Source organism: Lepidochelys kempii, chromosome 22, assembly GCF_965140265.1.
Source record: "Lepidochelys kempii isolate rLepKem1 chromosome 22, rLepKem1.hap2, whole genome shotgun sequence".
Taxonomy (NCBI): domain Eukaryota; kingdom Metazoa; phylum Chordata; order Testudines; family Cheloniidae; genus Lepidochelys; species Lepidochelys kempii.
In genome coordinates this window covers 17,551,599-17,573,322 of record NC_133277.1, presented here as the reverse complement: position 1 = coordinate 17,573,322, position 21,724 = coordinate 17,551,599, and the positions used below count along the sequence as shown (strand labels likewise).

General features: G+C 46.7%; 1 long non-coding RNA gene across 1 annotated transcript in view; it reads left to right on the top strand.

Moving 5' to 3' along the window:
• LOC140901752 (uncharacterized) overlaps positions 1-21,322 on the top strand; it is a 164,607-nt gene extending 143,285 nt beyond the window's left edge. Inside the window, exon 4 of the long non-coding RNA XR_012155948.1 lies at positions 21,201-21,322. This is a non-coding gene — a long non-coding RNA (uncharacterized lncRNA). The remainder of the gene's footprint in view (positions 1-21,200) is intronic.
• The last annotated feature ends 402 nt before the right edge of the window (positions 21,323-21,724 follow it).

The window sequence follows — 21,724 nt, the reverse complement described above, 5'->3', positions numbered from 1 at the left end:
AAACACAATGTAGCTCCAAGCATGCTCGTCATAAATAATAAGGCGGCCCCTAAACTCCTGCTATTTCCAGAACGTGAATCATTTATCTGGAGTGGCACGGCTACACAGGAGCCTTTACAGCGGCGCTGCTGCAAGCTCTCTAATGTAGCCACTCTAAGCCGACGGGAGAGAGCGCTCCTGTCGGCTTAACTCCAGCCCCCCCAAACGGCAGAAGCTCTCCCACCGACATAGCTCTGTCCATACTGGCACTTACGTCGGTGTAACTTATGTGGCTCATGGGGGTTATCAGGCTGTAAATGGCTGGTCTAGTTAACAGCTCAGTGGAAGTACTTTTAATATTTGGGATTATTAAATTCTTTGGGGAAGAGTTGCTTGGTTGAATTCTGAGCATTTCTGGGCTCCCCAATTCTTTGGTTAAGTCTATGCCATCCCTGTCCCCAGTGTCAGGGGAATCCAGAGCTGCCAGTTTAGGGTTAGCTTTCCAGCCCCCTGTGTCACTGGGGCAGCATAAAGGGATCTGGCCCACTGATTGTGCTTTTAATTAAATATTTCAGTTTAAAGTGGAAACAGCCCCACACCAAAATGCCATGTACAAACAGCTCAGAAATTTGGGAAAGTTCAGATCAGGACACCTAGCTTTGTGCCTAGCCTTTGTCTCTGTAATGACTGAATCAGAACCCTTGACCTCAACAGTGCTGAGGTGTGAGAAAGTTGAGATCTGACTGGATCTGACCAGTCTGGCTTGGGCCCATCTCTGATTTAAAGTTCTCCCCCAATATCTGTTTCTATATTCTGCAGATTTGCATTCAGAAAATCTGTCTCCCTTTTGCAGTCTCCCCTTCTTCCAGCAGGTTGTCATAGAGGGAAGGGTGGGAAGTCTTTTAAATTAAGTCCTGCAAACTGGAATTGCCATTTCATCAGTCTCTGCACTAAAAGGCTGGCCCATCCATCAATCTGTGCCCAGGTCTGAAATCCATTATAGTGCAAGCAATGCTTCTCTCACACTTTTTGTGCAGAGAACCAGAGCGAGGCACTTTAAATATTGATCATACATGAGATCATCTGAGTTCATTCAGCATAAGCCAAGAGGAATGGATCAGATGTAACTGGTTTCAGAGTAGCAGCCATGTTAGTCAGTATCCGCATAAAGAACAGGAGTACTTGTGGCACTTTAAAGACTAACAAATTTATTTGAGCATAATCTTCCGTGAGCTATTGCCCACTTCATCGGATGCATAGGATGGAACATATAGTAAGAAGATATATATACATACGGAGAACATGAAAAGGTGGAAGTTGCCACACCAACTCTAAGAGGCTAATTAATTAAGAAGAGCTATTATCTGCAGGAGAAAAAAAACTTTTGTAGTGATAATCAAGATGGCCCATTTCAGATAGTTGACAAGAAGGTGTGAGGATACTTAACATGGGGAAATAGATTCAATTTGTGTAATGACCCAGCCACTCCGAGTCTCTATTCAAGCCCAAATTAATGGTATCTAGTTTGCAAATTAATTCCAGCAGTTTCTCATTGGAGTCTGTTTTTGAAGCTTTTCTGTTGCAAAATTGCTACCTTTAAGTCTGTTACTGAGTGACCAGGGAGGTTGAAGTGTCCTCTGACTGGTTTTTGAATGTTATGATTCCTGTTGTCAGATTTGTGTCCATTTATTCTTTTGCGTAAAGACTGTCTGGTTTGGCCAATGTACATGGCAGAGGAGCATTGCTGGCACATGATGGCATATATCACATTGGTAGATGTGCAGGTGAACAAACCCCTGATGGTGTGGCTGATGTGATTAGGTCCTATGATGGTGTCACTTGAATAGATATGTGGACAGAGTTGGCATCGGACTTTGTTGCAAGGATAGGTCCCTGGGTTAGTGGTTCTGTTGTGTGGTGTGTGGCTGTTGGTGAGTATTTGCTTCAGGTTGGGGGGCTGTCTGTAGGCGAGGACTGGCCTGTCTTCCAAGATCTGTGAGAATGAGGGATCGTCTTTCAGGATAAGCTTTAGATCTTTGATGATGCACTGGAGAGGTTTTAGTTGGGGGCTGAAGGTGACAGCTAGTGGCGTTCTGTTATTTTATTTGTTGGGCCTGTCCTGTAGTAGGTGACTTCTGGGTACTCTTCTGGCTCTGTCAATCTGTTTTTTCACTTCAGCAGGTGGGTATTGTAGTTTTAAGAATGTTTGATAGAGATCTTGTAGGTGTTTGTCTCTGTCTGAGGGATTGGAGCAAATGCGGTTGTATCTTAGAGCTTGGCTGTAGACAACGGATTATGTAGTGTGTCCTGGATGGAAGCTGGATGCAAGTAACTGTAAGTCTAACCTTTCTGGCTAAAAGAAAAAGGCAGGCGAAAGTAGACAGACATGAAACAGCAACAATGAAAAAGGGATGGTCGGGTTGAAGGAGCATTTAAATGGTGGGCAGATGAAGGATTGTGGTTAAAGCATTAGACTGGTACTCACAATCTAGGTTCTGTTCCTGGCTCTAACACAGATTTCCTATAGTGGTAGGTGTCAAGAGTTGCACAGAGGAAGCCATTTGCAGTACACTCAGTAACAAGTTTGATTGGTCTTACAAAACCCAAGAACTCTGCTACATATCTTTAGCACCATCTTTGAGCTATTATCCTGGAATCTATCAGCTATTTACATATATACACCCATAGACCATTCTTGCAATCAAAGGAACCACAGACGTAAACTGCTCTGGCAGTTTTCCCAGTTGGAAGCACCAGAAATCTCTCAGGAAAACCTCTTTTCACAAGATTTCCAGCCCAGTTTTGCAGACTCAAATGGTTCAGAGAGTTCAGTGAAGCATCCAAACTTCTAGGCATTTATCTGAAACGTAGGAGGTTCACCCATTCCTAGTAGAGATGCCATTTTCATAATCAGTAGGGTTGCTTTCAAGAGACAATGAAATAAGAGGGGAAGAAGGGACCCAAGAAAATTAGAACAGGGAAGAGGCAAGAATGGAGGCCTCATGATACCACACATCAACTCTACTTTCGTCTCACCCTACTACAGAATTCGTGGTCACACAACCTGGAACCCCCAGACTTAGAACATTACTTTAAACTGCAGACCTACAGTTGTGCCATGGCCCACACAGTGCAGGCTGAGCTGCCTAGGGACAGTGCCCTGGGGAATGGAGTCCTGTCAGGGGTAATGCAGGGGGATATTTCCTACAAGGCTGTTCTTTGCCGAAACAAGGAACACACAGCATGCACCAGGTGTAAGAGGAATAACTTAATGCCACACATCTGCACAGCAGGGTCTCCTTTCCTCCCCAGGCAGCTAATAACCAAGTAGCTAAAAACCTGTCTCCTTCTGTGGGATTAATTCATTATTATAAATCCCATCAGCTTCGAACTCCGGAATTTAATATTCAGCTAATGAGTCAAAGGCTTTCTCTCTCTCTCTCATTTTTTTCCCCTTCTCTGCACACATCTGATTCTGCAGGTGTGGGGTAATTAAATGCACTCGGTGGAACTCAGCGCAGGATAGTCTGTGGCTGGTAATGGGAGCCCTCATACAGAGATTGGCACAATAGCTGCATTGGTGGAAGGAGACCCAGAACTTGGGCTAAGAGATGTTAAGCATCATCTTGAGACAGCGGGACCCCTGTGTCTGAAGAGTGTGAACCCCAACAGAGAGAGAGGAATTACTGGTAAACTGTTCCACGCTTGCCCCCACAGGTGTGGCTCCCCCAAGGATAGGAGTGCCCCTTGCCGACAGGGGGCCTGCAGCTGCTGCTGTTGAAGCATAATTTTGCAAGCTCTTACCCTGGTCAGGGTTAGACAGCACAGTCCTGTCACCTTGCCCACGCTTGTGCTTCAGCTGTTGCTGTCACTAGTAGCGTCGCATTGGCATGAGCCATGGTGAGGACTTTTCGAGGGCCGTGGGCTGGCATAGACGGAGGCAAAGATCGAAAGCATTTCACCAGCATTAACCAGCCAGGCTCCATAACACCTTGGTGTGTTAGAGAAAGGCTATGTAGTGGGGTGGTCACCCTGCTCCGGCCTGGTAGGGGTTAAAGTAGCCCTGGAGAGGGCTGCAGCTGGGAAAGGCTAGGCTGATGGGGGAAGCAGCCACAGCTGTGGCCAGCTCAATCAGGCCACAGCTGGCCCTGATAAGAGGGTGGGGGCCAGAAGCTGGAGGAGTCTCACTCTAGCCCTGGAGTGGGAAGGGCTGGCTGCCTGGGAGCAAGGTACCTGAGGTGGAGTAGTGCCTGGGGAAGGGCAGAGGGAGCTGTGGAGTTCCAGACTGGTAAAACCCCAGGCTGCAGGCCTTGGTGAAGGTCTACAAAGGTACTGGGGCAGCCCAGAGATAGGCAAAGGCAGCAGGTTCTAACCCCTTGCCAATGATGAGTGGCCACTACAGACTGCTGTCTGCCCCAGTGAGCGGGGGTTAGATGATGACTGGCAGTAGCCACTGAGGGAAGGTGGGGATAGAGGGTTGGGGGTTCCCCAGGGAAGGGAAACCTAGAGTGTGGGGGTACTGCTGGGACAGAGCCCCAGGGTAAAGGGCACCGGGGTCTGGGAGGGACATGGGGTCAGTGGCAGGCGAGACACTAGCCTGCAGAGGGTGCTCTGTAAGCTGGAAAAGAGCTAATTCCCAGGATGACCAGCAGGAGGCTCTGTGCCAGTGAGTCATCGTATCTTCATTCCCCATAAAAATCCAGCCAGCTTTGGGATGGAACACAGCAATAGCTTAATAGCAGTCAGGAATACTACACAACAGTGTTGGCCAGGAAGACTCAACTCCCCCAATCCCAGACTCTTTAGGCTCCAGTCTCTTATTTTATTACCAGAACACTCTGGACAATTTTCAAAAGCATCTAAAGGTTTTAGTAGTTTAAGTCCTATTTTCAATATACTTTTGAAAATGGGAATCAGGCTCCTAAGTCATTTAGTACTCTTGAAAACGGTACTCAGTCTTAACATGGCTGGAGGAAAGAAATACCCTGTCCATTTTTACCATGTCCCCACAACACCCACCACATATAATATACCAATTTGGGGGCTTGCATATGTTTAAATGAGGGTTTAGCCATAAAATGAATTTAGATTTAATTTGCAAGTGAAAAAGATTTTTCTTTTGTAGCTTACACTGAAGCCCAAATGTCTAAGCTTCTAGGTTTTAAGTCTAATTAACTGTATTTCACAGCTTATTTAAAGAAAAGAATGGAGGCATTAAAATTGTAAAATCTAATTTTTAAGTAAATCTTTCAGCACAAAATTAATGTCGTAGTCTTCCAGCCGTCTCGGCAATATATCTCTTGTCTTCAAATTTCAAAATGAGCTTTTGCAAACATGAAATTATTCATTAGACCACTGGTAAGGGATAAATAAGTGTCTCTTCACATCCAAGATCTCCCATTCTCCAGTTAGTAAAAGACTGATTAAAAAACTGCTGATCAGATCTCGTAAAGCAGACAGGTAAGTGGGAGGTTGAGGAGCAGGGAGAAGAAAATATTCTGGTGAGAACATCCTGTGGGATTCGTACCAAGGGAGTAGGACTTGGTAATAAAGCAAGGACTCTAGGGAGTTCGTAAAAAGAAAAGGAGTACTTGTGGCACCTTAGAGACTTACCAATTTATTTGAGCATAAGCTTTTGTGAGCTACAGCTCACTTCATCGGATGCATACTGTGGAAAGTGTAGAAGATCTTTTTATATACACACAAAGCATGAAAAAATACCTCCTCCCACCCCACTCTCCTGCTGGTAATAGCTTATCTAAAGTGATCACTCTTCTTACAATGTGTATGATAATCAAGTAGGGCCATTTCCAGCACAAATCCAGGTTTCCTTCCCCCCCCCCCCCCCCACACACAAACCCACTCTCCTGCTGGTAATAGCTTATCTAAAGTGACCACTCTTTGATGTAATACTTCAGGCAGGAGACGGGACTACTGCGTTCTCTTCCTAGCTCTGCTCTTCCTTGCCATGTAATCATGGGTAAGTCCCTGCCCCTTGCTGTGTCTGTTTCCCCACCTGTAAAACTCCTTACCTAGGGTGACCGATGTCCCAATTTTATGGGGACAGTCCCGATATTTGGGGCTTTGTCTTATATAGGCGCCTCTTACCCCCCACCCCCGTCCTGATTTTTCACACTTGCTGTCTGGTCACCCTCTCCTTACCTGCTACACAGGGATGGCTCTATACCTGCAAAGCACTGAGAGGTCCTTAGATGGGCAAATGTAATTGGAACTGTGGAAGCAGGTGAGTTCATTTCCCAGCTAGATGAAGCACATGAGTGAGAACAGACAGCATGATCGCATTACCCTGAGGCGGGGGGAAATGAAGGTGGTTTGGAGCTACGTTTGCCTCCCCATCTCCTCAGCTGCACCAAGCGTTTCTCAGCCTGAGGATCTGACTATGGATCTGCTGCTTCTCTCACGCACACCAGAGTTACATCAGTGTAAAGCCAGCACAAGAGAGAGAAGACTCAGACCCAATATGTGTCCCCAGAGACTCTGTCTTGCTGATTTAGAAGTTCCATGCTCCAGAAAGAGAAGGGTGAGATCAGGTTTAGGACAAAAGGGGAACCTTGAGAAGCAGCTTTTTGTCTATGGACTCTCTGTGGGGACAGCAAATCTAACAGAGCATTGGTTCAGGAGACACTCCCAAAAGGCTAGTAAACTCCTTTATTCTGGTCGGCAGCTTGAGGTGTCATACATGGGGCTGATTTAGGTAGGTGCTCAGTGCTGCGGGAAAAACCGGACACCCGAAATCACACCTCACTTTGGAAGAGTCTAGCCTGGCCTCACTTCTTCCTGCCATGTAAACCTGCACATTTGAAAGCAGGGTTCCTTCTACACCCTGATTCTCTAGCGAGAAGGGGAAGTGTGTGCCAAGTGCTCGGGAGAATGGGGGGCACCAGTGAAGATGGAATCTCTGTCAACACAAACTATCCTTATCTCCTAGTCTGATCTCTTCTCTATCACTTTTTTCACTGTTTCTTATGCCTGCAGCTGATCTGAACTTTCCAGGCCACAGAGCTCAAGCAGTAATTAGGCTAATTGAATCCCGAGGCGCCCCCCCTCCTTTATTCTGCCCTCTCCACATCCAGTGTTTCCACCAGTGTGGAAGCTTTTCTCTAAAGGGAATGTGCCTAAACCCTCAGTCTAGGGCTGTCTTTTCCTCTGTGCACAGCATGGAGACCATCAAAGAGCCTTTAAGGACATTAAAAATTAAACAAGCTTAGCACTGGGCAAGCAGGTTCTCAGGGGCTTATTACTCAACGCTGCTCGTTGTGAGTTCCACCATCAGTTGGCTCTAATTGGGGTCTCCTCCTCTGTCCATGGAGACTGCTTCCTCAGCGAATGTGCAGTGCTGTCCTGCCTTGAGAATAGTATCATCAGGACTCCACCTGGCTGGAATCTGAAGCAGACCCAGCACCAGACCTGTCCCTGGGGTCACTCCACCAAAGCCAAGGCAGTGGCATCAGGGCAGAGTTGGTCCAATATGTGTTTTGAAAGTTGGAGCTGGGTTCTAGCCCCAGCTATGGGGAAGATTGTGACCAGTGGTTAGAGAACAGGTCAGGGGGCCAGCGCTGTTACTCGCAGCTCTACCCTGGAGTCATTGGGTTTTGCTAGGCAAGTCATTTTGCCTCAAAATGTGTCTGCTTCTTCATCTGCTGATACTTACTGACCCCCCCCCCCCGGAGGGTGAGTCTCTGCATACATCTACACTGCAAACCTCCCTCCAAAGCTGCAAGTCTCAGAGCCTGGGTCAGTTGAGCTTTGGGCTTTGAGACCCACTCCCTGGCCAGGTTTCAGAGCTCGGGGCCTGCCAAAGTGGGAACATCTGGGCTGCTATCTTTAGCCCCATAGTGCGAGCTCCACAAAGCAAGTCTCGTGACCCAGGCTCTGAGACCCACCGCTGCAGGGTGTTTTTTTGCAGTGCTGACGTACCCTTAATGTCTATATCTATGTTCCTCACCCTACTTCAGCTCCACTGGTTAGGAGCCCGAGTGTTGCTGGTTGCTGTTTTAAGTACCATGTTGTTAAGATTTGTTCTGAGCAGTGTTAGATGAAGTGGTGGTTAGACCCACAGTGGCGACTGGCAGCCTGTCACCCCAGGTTCCCGGCAGTGGTGGTACCTCTGACGGAGCTCAATCCATGTTAGCAACCAGTGGGGAATTTTGGCATAATTTTCTTTAGGGTAGACGAGGCCAAAAGGTGCTAAAGGTTTGCAAGGTCCTTGGTGGGGGTTGTGTGCAAGGCATGGGGGAAGGGCAAATTATTAGAATAACTGTAACTGTGTGCAGAGAGAACGAGCAGCAATCTGAGAGAGAAACATGATTGATTGCAATGGGAACTGCTGCAGGACGCCGGCTACGCCCACGCCGACATCCACTAACCCAATCTGTGTCTAGCTAAATTCAAGGCACATCGGAGGGGACAGGGAGAGCCTGCAGTTGAGTACCGGGTGAATGAGCTGACAAGTTACAGAAGACACATTTTATAATCCCCCAAGGTGAACAGCTCTTTGCTTTAGGGATGCGGCAATAGCTGAGGCCTCTCAGGTCAGAGACAGCTACTGATCCTGCGGCCAGTTCTATTGCTAGTCCTCAGTTCGTGCTCTGCACCGCACACCGCCCCCACTTCAGAGATGGCCCTGGGACTGAAGCCTACTTGGATTTTGAAGGCTAACCTCATGGGGTTGTCACCCAGGTAAGGACTCCACTGCCACTGGCATCACAAAACTCTTTATTCGTTAGGGGCAGATTTAGTCTGGTGGTCTCTGCTGGCAGCTTGTTGGACTGGATTCATTTACTGTCTGCCACGGCACCTTGGGCGGTTCTTTCTCTGGCAAGAGCAGCTCAGGGCTGCTGTAACTCAGGGCAAGTGTGATACAGGCCTTTCGGTGAGCTCCAGTACTGGAAATGAAGTCAGCTGTAGCTGTGAGTATCCAAGACATGCTGCGCTCTCTCTCTCTTCCTTCCCACAGATGATATCAATAGATCTGCAATATAGCTATCACCTATGTACAGTAATTAACGGAGCTTCACGTCCCCTCCTCCTGCCCTTCCCCAAGGCAGTTGCATCCCCATTTCTCAGATGGGGAAGCTGAGGCATAGAGAGGCTTAAGGGCATATTTGTCACACGTGTTGCTGCCCTGATTGCTTTCAATGGGCACCCAGCAGCTCAGAAAACCAGCCCATATGTAGCTTGCCCAGAGTTAGTGATCAGTTAGGATCCCACGAGTCCTAACTGCTGTCCTCTGCTCTCCCCACTCAAGCACACTTCCCAGAGCAGATGCCTGAATCTGGCTTCCTCGCTGATGCTAATATCCTCAGGAGGGATTGCTCAGCATCACCCCATGTCTTTTCCTCTTCCTGCATGGCTCGTTCATTTCCAAGCCATGTTTAACTTGACAGGGGTGGCCACCTAGCTGCTCCCCTCGATGATTCATCAGCTCCTCTGTGCTAATGGAAGACGTCTTTGCTCACCTCATTTGAAGTCCCGGGCTTCAGAGTTTCAGCAGCCCTGGTCCTTTCCCTCCCTCTAATTTACCACGTACTGCTCACCTCCTCCCCTTGTTCGTGTGGCCACATTTCCTATCTCTAGCCTGGCTCGCCATGATGAATCTGGCCTCTGGGGCACTCTAATTCATGTGGGAAGGATGACCTGGACTTGAGTGAGACTCATTGCATGTCTTTGGACCTACCGTCTCTCCTGGCACCGTAAATCCCCCGCCCTGCCTGACAGGGTCACTGCCTTGGTGCTTTAATTGCACATTAATACCCGGGGAGCGCTGGTGATTTTCCTTCCCCTGTTCATTCATGTTCTCATCACTCTGCCTGTCCCTGAGGAGAAAGGCAGCCTCTTGGGGAGCTCAGAGATGTGCCTTCTGTTCCCAGCTCCACCAGCCACTTGCTGTGGGACTGGGAGCAAAGCCACTTATGGCCAACGTTTTCAGACTTGGGTGTCTAAAGTTGAGCATCCAAGTAAAAGTGAAGAGAAGCTGGAGAGTGGGGGTGGGGAGGGGGCGGGGGGGAGTTCAGCATCTCTGAAAATCAGGCCAGTTATTTAGGTCTTGTTTACACTGGTGGCCGTTTGCAAGGTACGTGTAGCTGCAGTGAATAGCAGGCTGCGTCTGCACTGCAGTGTAACTACGTGCAACAGTGACAGGCCCTGGAAGCTCCCCACAGCCAGAGCCTTTCCGTGCTGCAATCCTTCCCTGTGGTGGGGAAAGGCTCCAGCAGCAGGGAGACAACGGGACCGTACACTGCTATTTCTAGGTGCTAATTGGGGCATGTAGAGAGCTGTGTAGGGTACATACCCTAGGTTCTGGTGTCTCTGTGCCCTCCTTGTCTCAGCACTGCCTCATCTGCAGTACTGTTTATACCCCGCCAGAGTGGGAGGGGCATGCAGTGTATATACTCTGCATGCCCCTGTAACTGTAGACCTAACTTGATGTGCCTAACTTGAGGCAACTGAGTCTGAAATTGTTGGCCTACACCTTTTGGGTTTGGCCACATTATCCCATCCAGCACAGGCAGGTTCAATCCACATTACGGATTTTAACTGTGTTTTAATGGGTCCCTTGACTCGGTTGCTCTGGTATGCTGACAGGCCCTAAGACACAAAGCAGAGAGTGCAAGGGAATCCTCTGCGCTAGTTTAGGCAGTTGTGACTTGGGCAAACTGGTTTGAATGAGCTTAAGTTTTGTGCGAAACTCAGTTCAGGCTGGAAACCTTTTCTTGAGTTTTGGAAAAACTAAGTCAAAAATTGCTCACCCAGCGAGTCAAAAATCAGGAAAGCAATGTAATGAGAAATTTAGAAATATCAAAGTTGTGGGGTTTGACATGGAGCCATTTTCCAACTTGTGTGAAATTTCCTCTGGTATCTTTTTTTTTACCAAAATCTTTCCAAGTGTTTTTCCATTTTTTTTATTTGATGAAAACCTAGTTTTTTGTAAGAAAATGTAGTTTTGGGAAACAACAAAATGTGTGTCATAATTCTGATAAACATGTTGGTAAAACATTGTGGGAAATTTAGTGAAAACAGAAAAATCCAATGTCAATTTTAGTGAAAAGTTTTGTTTTTGAAAAAAGGCCACTTTACATGTGAAAAATGGTGACTAGGTCCATTTTTTTTTTCCTTTAAAAACCTGAGGCATTTCCTTGGCTCCTGTCCACTCGAAAAAACACCAGTTAGAAAACAATTTAAACCAGGAATCCCACAAAAATCCTCTCCTTGCAAGATGTCCAACCCCGTTTTGCCAAGCCAGAGGTTGTGGGTTGCTGAGAGTAGCTCAATCTTTGGCTAGTGCTTCTTGTCCAAACTTCTGTCTGATGAGCTGAACCAAAGCCAAACTCAAAATCTTTGGTCAGTTTATCCATTGCTACTAATCTTTTAAATCACTATAAGAATTTAAACTGATCCATGGCTGCCTCTAGGATTTAACAGTTGTATTATGCTGCTTAGTGTGGTCTCAGAACTTCACAGGGCCAGAACTCATAGCCTTCTGCTCTAGAAGCCACAGATCCCTATCACTTGAGACAAATAGGAACCTCTGTTAGCAACAGGGGGCCTTTGGCCCACAGTTGAGCAGCTCTGATTCTATCCTGTGGAGGGCAGTCACATCTCAGACATTATCCAGTTCATTACAGTGTTTTAAAGTTACAGTCAGGTGTATATGGTGGAAGAGCAGGAAATGGTTATTCATGACTCTGTGTGTCATGGATTGTTGGAAGGAGGCCACTACAGTCTTGTGCTAACCCACAAAGAGAACTTGTCGCAAAGATCGTTTCACCCATTGTAATAATTGCTCTGGCTATCATTATTGCTTTTGAATGTCACCTACTTCCTCTCTTAGTCACCATAGATGAAGACCTTTCCAAGGAAATGAAATAAATGATTTACAATGGCCTTATATATTGAATCTCAGAGTCAATATTACCAGGGACTCCTGGCATTATTAGATCAAGGCAACCACACGGGGTTCAAGTGAAATGCAGTGTAATACCTGGGAGTGAAGGTTTGAAACCCCGGGAGCTGACACAATAGAATATTAAACTTGCTTGGCCCCTTGGAGGCAAAAGGATATTGTTGTGACTCCCGTCCCTTAATGAATATTTGCCCACATCATAAAATTTCCCAAGGACTGGTTCAAGTGATCAACTCTGCATAAGAAAGGCCCAGGCTGGACTAGCAGAAGGCACTGCAGAAAGACAGTATGTCCGTGTGGTGCTGTGAGGAGACAGGACTGGAGTAGCAGTGGGTGCTGCCAGTCAGGACTGAGGTATATTGGCAGAGCTGGTTCAGAAGGCTAGGTCTGGGAAAGCAGGGTCCATGGGCAGACCTGTGGGGTGGAGGAGTCCCAGTGCAGGTTCTGTGCTAGCCTGTCAATCAGGACTGAGAAGCATTGACAGAGTTACACTCTGTAGCTTCACTGAGCAGATCTCGCAGTAGCCAGTGCTGCCAGCCCCCCACTGTGTAGAGCAATCATTTCTCCCACTTGTTTTTTTAAAAAATTAAATGGAATTGAAGAAAATATTCTAAGTCCATTTTTATGCCACTCTAAAAATCGAGTATTTTTTTACATAATTAAAATGAAATAATTATTGTAAAAGTGACACATTTAATACTAATTACATAATTGCTTGCTGGTAGGGTTTCTCCGACTGGGAAACTGATGCTTTGACCTTGAAAAGGCTCCTACTCCTTTATGGTGTGACTGGGGTGGAGAGAAACCAAGAGGAAGAAGTGAAAAAATTGTCTTTCAGGCTTGCTGTTTGGTTTCTCTCTTTCAGGGTAGGAGAAATACTCTCTCTCTCTCTCTCTCTACTATATTGCTATCGCTCCTAGGCCACTTAGAGTGTTATAGGTCAAAAACAACACCTTTAAGGAGTCTGTTTATCTATACACACACTCACTCATGTATCTTAAAGGTGTTGTCTATGACCTATAAAGTCCTAACTGACGTGGGCCATATTTAGCTGAAAGGCCCTCTCTCTTCCTTGGACACACTGCCCCAGCTGTGAACAGTAGCAGTGCCCAAGCTAGATGCCCTTCAGATAAAGAGCAGGGCAGCTGGCAGGGTGTCTCTGTGAACTCGGTTCCCATTTGGATTCACAATGGCCCTAGTTTCTTGGCCTCAAGGACTTGGTGCATTTTTCAGAGCTATGAAGGGTAAGGATGGCCTTTGGTGAGAGATCTTGAAGATGGTAAATGTGTTTCTTATTGATAAGTTCTTGCTGGTGGTGGTGGATTTTGGCAGAAGGAAAAGAGAAGGCAACTGGCAGGGCATTCTTCAAGGGGGCCTAGAGACTTTGGAACTCCATCCCTCCGCAGGGCCAAACTAGCACTCCCTTTAGAGTGTGCTGCAACAACCATCTCTTCTTCTTCACCTGCACGAACATGGATGGTGAGTGTGGCTGGGGGTAGGGAGCCTGGGGGGATTTTGCGGGAGGCTAATTAATTTGCTTCACAGTCATACATTTACTGAGGCTAATCAGCCTGTCGTCTTCCAGGTCATCAGGTTTGTCCTTTTAAAATATTGACATGACATTGGCTTTTTTCCAGTCCCCATTGTTCCAAGAAGCTGGGACTGGATGACAGGGGATGGATCACTTCATAACTGCCCTGTACCGTTCATTCCCTCTGAAGCATCTGGCATAGGCCACTGTTAGAAGACAAAAAGAAAAGGAGTACTTGTGGCACCTTAGAGACTAATACATTTATTTGAGCATAAGCTTTTGTGAGCTACAGCTCACTTCATCGGATGCATTCAGTGGAAAATGAAATTAGAAGACAGGATCCTGGACTAAATGAACCATTGGGCTAACCCAGTCTGGCCGTTCTTATGTTCTCATGTAAGATTTGTTACAAATCAACATTACTGGTTCAGAGAGCTCTTCAGCTAATTCTTTTAATACTCTTGGATGCAAGTTGTCTGGTCCTACAGATTTGCTGCTGTGGGGTCATTTGACTTGATCTTGGGATAGTTGAGCAGGTCTGTTTACTGATATTTTTTTTAAAAGTTTGTCCAGGGCATGTGATGGGCACTTGTCATTACAGAGTAGAAAACATGACATAAATGAATAAACCTGTTTACTAATGGTCATAAGGAATGGGGACTAATTGGAGTAGTCTCTTTTATGGTGGATGATGAACTCTTAATGCAAGGGATGGGGGCTCCTTTTTACTGGGTAAGCGTGTGTCTAAATGCATATGTATGTGTGACTACACACACACATATTTGATTGATGTGGATTTTCACTCTAATTCAATAACAGGAGTGTCTATTTTTTTGCATGAGGTACTTCTTGAGGCATTTAAAAATACAATTATAAAAATAGACTACTCCAGTAATCCCCACTTCAAACAATGATTATATATCTAGAAGAACCCATAATACCACATAATAATAGGCATGCTAAACACACACAAACCTCTCCATCATGTGTTCTAAATTGAGCACTCATAAATCGCCTTGCTATTTGCATTACAGCACTAAACACCATCATTATTTATCTCCCAAACCTCTGGCCATAAAGAACTAAAATCTTCTCCTCTTTCTTCATTTGGAAGGATCTTTCTTTTTCCCGATTTATGGAGGTCGAGCAAACCAACAGGCCTTACAATCTGAGATCTTTTGTGCTTTTCAACTCCTGGAATATTAACTTTTTAGTCATTAGGCTTGCTCTCATAATTTATTTTTTGTAATTTATTAGCAAGTCGAGCTCTCCCAACAGATATACTCTGGGGTCCTCTAATATGTTGTTTCTGAGGATCACATTTAGCCTTTTGACTGCTAGTGAAAACAGGGAAACACAGAATTCTGAATTCAGGATTTGAATTTATTGACCCAGAAGTGTTTCAGAGAAGAAAGTTGTTCTTGGGGCAATGGGATGGGACCCTGGGCAGCTGGGCTCAATTCCCAGCTCCACCACAGACCTCCCACGTGACCTGGGGAAAATCATTTAATCGGTCTGCGTCTGAGTTCCTCAGCAGTAAAATGGAGGTGACACTTCTTTTCTCCCACCATTTCTCTTGTCTAGTTAGATTGTAAACTCTTCAAAGCAAGGACTAAAAAAGATGGAGAAAAGTTGTTCTCTTTTGCCACAGAGGGCAGGACAAGAGGCAATGGGTTCAAACTACAGCACAGCAGATTTAGATTAAATCTCAGGAAAAACTTCCTACCTGTAAGAAGAGTAGGACAATGGAACAGATGCCTCGGGGGGTCATGGAATCTCCTTCACTGGTGGTTTTCAGAAGGAGGCTAGATAATTTAGTTTGATGGTTTAGATGCAACAAATCCTGCATCTTGGCAGGGAGTTAGACTCGATGACCTGTGTGGTCCCTTCTACCCCTATGATTCCATGACTATCTCTGTGTCTGTACAGAACCCAGCACAATGGGGCTCTGATCTTGGTTGGGTCCACTAGATGCTAATGTAATATGAATATTTCTACTAGAGACAGAGAAGTTTTGTGTTTTTTAAAGCCCAAATAGTGGTAATTCTGATCTAAGTCACAGGTTTTCCAGAATACCTCACATCAAAAGGGATTTGTATAAATGGTCCAGAGTTTTGTTCCAACTCTGGGCCTGACTCAGGTCACACTCAAGAATTGCACTAGGATAACGCCACTGCCATATGCAGAGTCACTCCAGATTCACACCAGGGTAACTCAGACCCCGCTAGCCTTAGACTAGAATTGGGCCTGAGTCACCAACTTTGGGTGGCCTCCAGATAGCTCAGTGGCTTTGTTTTGGGCCCCTTGCTAACATTCTGTTCATGTTTAAGTGTATTAAACTTTTTTTTAAAAAAAAAACTCCTTTAATTATTCTGTAAAGGTTTATTTCACATTTCCACTGGCTGGGTCACATGACAATCCCCTATAAAATTCAGTCGACTGTGCTGGCTGGTGCAGATTCATTATCTGCGCTGACTGAACCTCCGTTCCAGAAGTGAAAAAAGGCAGGACATGCCTCTTAGGTTTGCAGTCGAGGATTGAAAAGCACTTTTGAAGCCGTGGCGATGCACTGATATAAAAAGCATGTTAATTAACAATGGGAGGCAGAGTGCAGGAGAGGAGTAATTAGCCGATTGGGGTGTGTGTGTGTATTATAAAAAATGCTTGTTAGCCTATCCAAGCCTGCTCGTGTTAACACTGGATGCGAAGAAGGGAGGAAAGTTTTCCGTCCACCAGATTTACCCACAAAGCAATATCACCCTGGGAGATGGAATCATATGTGACTAAGGGGGAAATATTAACTCCTGAAGGGAAGTTAACTTAGTAAGTGGGTGTCAAAATTCCTGAGCAGCGTTGGTCAGCGAGAGACATAGTCAGCATTTGGACCACTGGTTCAAATCCAGATCAGACTGGTAGAAATGGTTCTTCCCTTGATGGTGGCCTCTTTCAATGTAGGCATGTGGTGGGGCAGTGCCCCACCCCCAAGCAAAACTGGGCTATAACAGGCCAGAGCGGTTGCGCGGAACAGCAGCCAATCAGAGAGGACCTCTGGGGGAGTCAATCAGTGCCGAGTAGAGGGCAGCCAATCGGGGCCAGGCTAGGCCCTATATAAAGGCTGTCCAGGAGAAAAGCAGTCAGTCTCTCCCAGACCTTCAGAGGGGAAGTTCTGTCTCCTGAGCTCAGGAGACTAGCACCTCGGACAGCGCAGTGCTGGGCAGGCTTGGGGGAGCAGAGGCGAGCTCCAGCCCAATACCTGTCAAACTGCGGGCCCTGACCAGAAGGGCCTAGAGGGTGCAAGGGGTCAGAGGGGAAGTGACCCAGGGAGGATGGACAGACAAGGGGAGAGAAGGAGGGCGGAGAGGGCCACCACTAGAGGGTTGGGACCCAGAGCAATGGGTGGGCCTGGGTCCCCCTCTTTTACTGCACCTGGCTGTGGAGGAGTGGCTGTGACAGACTGCAACCAGCCCTTGAGCAGAGGGGCTAGACTTTGGGGGTTGTGGTTGGCCATTGGCCATCACGGAAGGGGCAAATTGGAAGACTGCTGCTAACCCCCCCCACCTCCCAGGAAGGGGGTGAGACCAGAGTGGTGGGCACTGCTGGAGGACAGTGTCCTGAAGTGGCTGCAGAGTGTCCTGCAGAGGATGCCGCTGAGGACAGAGCTAATTCCCAGATGTGCCAGTGGGAGGCGCTGTGGTGGTGAGTCCAAACCTCATCACAAGGCACTTTCAATCAGTCCCTTGTGCAGAGGAAATTAAAGCAAGAATGCACTAGAAGAGGAGGAAGAGAGGAGGTAAATCCAGCCACAGATGCCTTCGCACCCCTATGGAGAGGAAGAGATCATGCAACCCTCATACAATCTGATTTGGAAATGAGATTTTAATGAGAATGCTCCATAGGAGTGAGGAACCATCACACTTTCACAGAGCTGTCAGCTTCCCACAGAGCTGGAGAGATAGTATCACACAGAGCTTAGAGGAAACCCAGCTCGGAGCTGGGAATGAGAGGCCAGATCCACAGCTGGTGTAAGTCAGTATAACTTCCTCAGAGACAGTGGAGCCAGCTCAGTCTACATGAGCTAGGGCCATAGCCTGACATCTTTATCGAGAAGAGCAAGGGGACAATGAGGTTGGCCAGAGCTTCTGCAAACATGGATAAATGAACTCTGAACTGGCGTGCCAGTGAAATTGGATAGAATGAGCAGTCTCGGGCCTCTCTGTGTGTGGTGAATTGATGCATTGGGTAGCAAACTTTTTACTGTTAAATGAAGATATTGGCATCATTGACAGCACACGCTGTGTAAGTATTGCTGCCTTCCACATCTCATAGGCTAATGCTGAAGCTTTAAGGAGAGTTTAAAGGAGAGCTCAGACCACGAGACTCACTGCAATTTCCAGTCCTTCCACGGCGGACGAGAAGCAGCTTTGTGTCCTGCCATAATAATGCGGTTTCTATAAGGAGTGGGGGGAGGTTTTGAGCTGCATTGTGTGTGTTTGGCAGATCAGGACTGAAGCGGCGAGAAACAGCACAGATCCGTGGCGATGCGGCGGGGGGAGGTTTAGGTTGGATATTAGGAAAAACTTTTTCATTAGGAGGCTGGTGAAACACTGGAATGCGTTACCTAGGGAGGTGGTGGAATCTCCTTCCTTAGAGGTTTTTAAGGTCAGGCTTGACAAAGCCCTGGCTGGGATGATTTAATTGGGGATTGGCCCTGCTTCGAGCAGGGGGTTGGACTAGATGACCTCCTGAGGTCCCTTCCAACCCTGATATTCTATGATTCTAGGACAGATGTTTGTGAGGCAGGCAGATACTTGTGAAGGAAACAGCCAGGGGTGCTTTGGCCAGAACAAAGGTCTCTTTTCCAAGCTGGAATAGCAAGGGATGGTGCAGGTTAGGCAAGCAGCTGTGATGAGTGACCTCACTGTGATGGCGAACGGATGCAAACGTCACTGTCTCTACTTGTGTCTTCTCTCCCCCTCCTCTCTCTGTCCCAGTATGTCAGTTTATTCACCTGTTGTCTCTAGATGCAACATCCCAAGTGCCCTGGGGCAAGGACTTTCTTAGTGTTTGCTTGTACAGCGCCTAGCACAATGGGGTCTGGATCCCTGATTGAGGGGTACCACACTAGAAAGAATATATAATCATGATATTTAGGGCGGGGGGGGCATTGGAGAGGGTGTGTGGGGAGTCTTCATTATATCTGCCTACACTGGCCCTGGCTTCAGAGTTGCAGCAGGCCAGATTTTTCAAAAGAGCTCAGCAACCAAAACTGGGGCCAGGTTTTCAAAGGAGCTTAATGTCTTGGGTGCATATTTCATGTTGAGCACTTGCAAATCTGGCCCTGAACTCTTTTGTTCCCCCATCCCAAGGAGCTGAACCGAGTAGAGAAGGAGTAGAGAGGGACAGTCTTGTGCACCACTATTAAAGTTCCAAAGCCCACCCTCCCACTCTCCAAAGGGTTCCTGTCATCCTCACAGCAAGCTTTGCCACGTGATGCTCTAGCAGAGATTTTGATAGACTAATTGGGTGATTTAAGCCTAAACCTTTGGAAAAGCCCAAAAAGAGCTGCAGATTATCATTTCGTAATTGAATAAATTATGTTTGTAAGAACAACTTTCAAAGCTTTTGTGTGTTCTCCCCTCCCATGTTCTCGGTGCTGACATTCTCCTCTCACTATTGCCCTGATCCACTGTGCTATGGAGGCAGCCTGAAGACTCCTCCAGGAGTTAGGGGGACATTCAAGGGACATCATAATCCACAGAGGGGCAGTTTGCTTCTCTCCGGGGCCTTTACATTTTCTGTGGCAGGTATGCGGCAGTTGCTAGATGAAATCTAGTGAATTGCAATGCTCTGCTCTTGAAATATTGTTTCACGTGCACACCACACGTGCGCACACAGAGCCCTGAGCAACATACAGTAGAACCTCAGAGTTATGAACAGATCAGTCAACCACACACCTCATTCGGAACTGGAAGCGCACAATCAGGCAGCAACTGTGCCCCCCCTCCGCAAAAAAAAAAGCGAATACAGTACAAACCCACTAAAAAATAAGGGGAAAGAAGCATTTTTTCTTCTTCTAGTAAAGTTTCAAAGCTGTATTAAGTCAATGTTCAGTTCTAAACTTTTGAAAGACCAACCATAATGTTTTGTATAGAGTTACAAATATTTCAGAGTTATGAACAACCCCATTCCTGAGGCGCTCGTAGCTCTGAGGTCCTACTGTAAGTTTTGCCAACATAAGTGGTGGTGTTGACATGACCTAGCATGATGTTTGTGGCCATCACATTTCTCAGTCTGCTTGCATGTCCTCCCCCTTCTCCCACTCTGGGTCCATCCGGTCTATTTAAATTGTAGGCACTTCAGGGCAGGGACCACCCTTTTTTCCCCCTCTGTTTATACAACACCTAGCACAATGAGGCCCTGATCCAGGACTGCAGCTCATGGATATACACTATGGTAATGCAAATGAATAATAATACTGATGGGTTTTGCCAGGCCCGATCAGAGCAAAGTACTATCTAGCCCAGTACTCTGTGTCCGACAGTGACCAGTACCAGATACTTCAGTGGAAACCCTATGCTGGGAAGTTATAGAATAAAGTGCCTCCAAGGACAGTCCTTTCCTAACCCCCGTTAGTAAGAGGTTTTTCCTTCTGCAGGAGGGGGTACAGCCCTTCCTGGATAGTTTTTAACTCTTTCTATTGTAATGCTGGATCCTCTCTTCATCCACATAAAATCGGTTTCTTTTTCTGAATGCTGCTAACCTCTCGGTCCTAATGATCTCTTGGGGTGATGAGTTCCATGAGCTCACTGAGCTGCTGTGCAGAAGTACTCTTCTTTTACCACTTTCCAAAGAGCTGTTTTTCAGTTTCATTGAATGGTTCCTCGTTCTAGTTTCTGAGGTGGGGTGAAGGAAAATCTGATTTTTTTTTTAAAAAAAAATCCATTCTGAAACAGAATGAGAACAAAAAAAATCAAAATTTTCCATGAAACGAAATGCAAGAAAAAATGTTTCTACTTAATCTAAAAGTTTCGTTCTAATTTGGCTATGCTACATTAATTATAATTATGTTATAGCAAGGGGGTGTCTACCTCACACAGGTGAACATTAACAGGCATTTGAGAGTCCAGTTAGCTCGCTTAGCTGCATCTGGAGGGTGTGTTGGTTTGATTTGTTATTAGACTCGGCTGGTGCTGGGGAAACTCTGGCTTCTTCGTAAAAGAAGGAAGGGAAATCTACAGAGGGGGTCCAGGAGAGGGAGCCAGGACAGAGGAAACCTGGAGTGAAAAGGGGAATGGCCTGGGAAAGGCAGACTGAAGAAGGCCCCAGGGACGGAATTAATTTCTGTAGTAAGCCCTGGCAAGGTGGCAAGGCACAGAGAGGCAGTCCAGAGGGGTTGATATTCCAGCAGAGAAAGGAGTTCGGAGGACCAAGGGCAAAGCCAGAGGCCTGAGAACCAGAGGAGAGGCTGTGTTAAGCACAGGTTGCAGAGATGCAGTGCAGCTCAGAGATAGGAACTGGCCCAGGGAAACAGCACCATCTCTGAAGGAGGAAATCTAGCTGCTCAATACAGGGCCCATGGCTGGAACCTAGAACAGAGCCTGGACCTGGCTTCCCCTCCCAACCCTGAGGAAGGGGCGCCCACGCCCAGCGTAAGAACTGAGCCCAAAGTGGGGCTGATGATGGATCAAGGGACAGCCCAAGGGGGAGCAGAAGGATCTTTGGCGTTGGGACGTTTTTGGACTCTGAGTTGTACTTTTGTTACCTTAGGAGGAGAGAGACTTTCAAGTGACCTGGCTGGAGCTCAGGCTACCATGGGACCAGAGTGAGAGTCACAGGGACCGTGAGAAGAGGAGAGGCTGCTAAGCCACACCCAGACATGGTGGGGCATTGCACAGGTCAGGCAACTCTTCTACTATTCTGTGATATTATATAACAAAAACTGAAAGGAAAAGTTGTTCCAAAACAGAAAATTGGAACATTCCATTCGGACACTGAAATCCTTTTTTCCATTTTTCTTTCAAAATGAAACTTTGTTGAAATTGTTACATTTCCTGTGAAACATTTAGCTTTTGATGAATCAGCATTTTTTGGATGGGAAAAACGTTCCATTGGAAAATTTCTGACTGCCTCGAGTCCGAACCTCCAGCTTAGACCCAGTAGGCTCATTGTGGGAGGCGTTCCATTGGCCTCTGCGGGAGCTGGATAGGGCCTCAACAGCTCAAGTATGATTGTTCAGAGGTGCTGAGCACCCAGGATGCCAGCTGAAGTCAATGCGAGTTGCAAGCACTCAG